This window comes from Sinocyclocheilus anshuiensis, unplaced genomic scaffold (genome assembly GCF_001515605.1).
Source record: "Sinocyclocheilus anshuiensis isolate Anshui unplaced genomic scaffold, SAMN03320099.WGS_v1.1 scaffold850, whole genome shotgun sequence".
Lineage (NCBI taxonomy): Eukaryota > Metazoa > Chordata > Actinopteri > Cypriniformes > Cyprinidae > Sinocyclocheilus > Sinocyclocheilus anshuiensis.
The window spans coordinates 1,016,122-1,018,952 of NW_015537937.1; the positions used below are offsets into that span (position 1 = coordinate 1,016,122).

Genomic DNA, 2,831 nt, shown 5'->3' on the forward strand with positions numbered 1-2,831 from the left:
CTGAAGCTTATCGGCTTGCTTTTCGTTATCTCTGCGTGCCTGCGACTTCTGTTCCTGCCGAGCGCGTTTTTTCAAATGCGGGAATTTTATTGTTAATCGCCTCAGGTATCTTTCACCAGACCACGTTGATAATTTCACTGAACAAATAACGCATGGTCTGAGTAAATAAAATGGGCATTGTTGCATTGTTTTGTTTTTAGACGATATAGCCTACACGAAGTACGTTTTTAAAAGCCGTTTTAATGCTATTTGTTGATAAACCTTCCTATTGTTTTTGACTTGTGTTTTAATATGTTGGCTAACGTTATATGAAGATTAAGAATTCTGTCAGGCTATTGATTGATTTTCCATTGTTCTGCATTTCCCCAGCTGATTTGAATAAATAAGCTATGCTTTGACCGATGCTTTTTTCTCTTTTTAACGACCGCCTAAGGGTTTCTTGCTTTTAGACTAGTCGGATACAAAACTTTTGTTTAAACGACAGTCAAATTAGTCGTAGCGCACATCCCTATTGTAATCCGTAATTATGTCCCCACTGGATGCAACAAATGCCTCGTTTATAAAGGGTTTTAATGTTTTTGTATCGACGCTCTGGCCGGACAGGGCATCACAGTATGGTGAGGGGCGTAACATTTCCGTCACACGCTTGAGGTATTCGGCCAATCACAACGCACTGGATAGCTGGCCAATCAGAGCACACACCTCGCTTTTCAGACCGATGAGCTTTGTAAAAATCGACGCGTTTCAGAAAGGCGGGGCATAGAGAAACAATAATGTATAGTATGTGGAAAATAATGTGTTTTGAACCTTAAACCGCATAACCACATTTCATTACACCAAATAATGTTCTTTTTAGCAACATCATATGACCCATTTAAGACTAGAGTAATGATGCTGAAAATTCAGCTTTGTCATCACAGAAATAAATAGTTTTATATTATATTATAATATATTACAAATTGCAATAATATTTTACAATATTACTTTTTATTTACAATACAATATTACTGTATTTTAGATCAGATAAATGTAACCTTGTTGTGCATAAGAGCTTTCTTTTAAAAACATTTTTAACATTTGAACTATGTTTTCAACTGATACCAGATATTCTTGATTTTTTTAATGTTTATACAAGCATTTGTATGTTTATACATGGTTGAGTGCATAAGTTTGCATACCCTTTTTGCCTCCTAAGTTTATAAACTTCTTTCAGAATTTATATAAATATATATATACACAAGATAAAACACTTTTTTTTTTAAACTTAGTACAGAAATTTAGTACCCTTCAGAAGCTCATAAGATATTATGTATATATCTGTCCCAAACAACAGATAATGAAAAAAGCTACTAATACTCGTATAATGATTTCTGTAAATTGTCCTATGGAATAAATAGAAATATCTATTATGTGAAATGGCTTACTCTTTTTCTTTTAGTGAATTTAATCACCAAATAAAATGTGAAATGTAAAAATCTTGCAATTCATGCAAACATATGCACTCATCTGCATAAATATATGTTAATGTTTGTGTACAGTATATAGAAAGAGAGAAGGACAGATGACAGTCACTGTCTATGGCATGTAATGTAGTGTGTGTGTATGTTGGGACAGATATAATCAATTTAGAGTAACTTGGGAGCAGCGGTCACCTGAGATGTCTGTTTCTCCCAGCTCTTTTGGTTAATAAGAGTCCTCAGGTATGAGCCACGTGAGACCAATTAAACACACTATACCGTTTACCGGTGCGTTTTCTTTCTCTCGTCTCATGTAAACTCATTCACCAACATATCACTGCTTCTTTCTATTACACAAACACAAGTCCCTCCCAACCCTCCCCCACCCTAAAAAAAGAAAGAGAAAAGCCCTCCCCTTCACCCTGAGAAACTTTCCCCTTGCAGTACAAAGAGGCGGCAAACTGCCGGGAGAGATTAGCATGCAAAAAGGGATGCTCAGCAGTCACAAGCCCCCCCACAAACACCGAGTGAAATGTGAAAAGCTCTTTAATGCCCTCCGTATCCCTTTTCCATCAACAGGGAAGTGTGTGAAGAGCTCAGTGCTACAGGTGTTCGTTTTGTCTTTGCTTGTCCCATTCATACATACATTCACACCGTACCTTTACAACACACATTAACTCATGCATTACAATATACTTGATTGTTATAAATGTAAATTGATATTTAGGGTTTTTTGTATTGTTTAGAAAATTGAATTCACCTCACCCTGTAAACATATTAGATATTCTACTTTATCAGAAATATAATAATAATACTAACAAGACATAAAATTACCATAAAACTATTTCAGATTATTTTGTTGTGTTGTTAATGATAAAATATCTGACAATAAATCTGTGAGAAATGCAAACAATAAACTACTATCTTCTATTGTATATATACTGTGTATATATATTAGGGGTGCTCCGATTGATCGGCTACCGATCACTATCGGCCGATAATCACGTTGGGATGATTGATCGGCGGTCTCTAAAAAGGCAGATCTCAAAAAAACGATCTCAAGCTGATGACGCTGCTGTGAGAGGTTTGGCATGACATGCAGCGGTTCCGTCTCAGTCTCTGTCCGGCGCGGGTAAAATAATTATAATGCTGAAGGTGAGGTACTCAAGTTGTAATTTCTTTATAATTTAATACTACTACTAAGTCATAATAATCAAATATTAGAAATGAATCGGGAGCTTGGATTATTTGTAAATAACCTAGTTTAACAATTTGGTCAAACCCCTCTGAGCGATTTATCTAAACACAAACAAAAACGTAGGCCTATATGATTCTTAAAGTTCACTTTGCACAATACGGATTAAAATAAATAAA

General features: G+C 35.4%; 1 protein-coding gene across 3 annotated transcripts in view; it reads right to left on the reverse strand.

Moving 5' to 3' along the window:
* LOC107659294 (zinc finger E-box-binding homeobox 1-like) overlaps positions 1-2,831 on the reverse strand; it is a 29,125-nt gene that overhangs the window by 16,132 nt on the left and 10,162 nt on the right. The gene's annotated exons all lie outside the window — the stretch shown is intronic.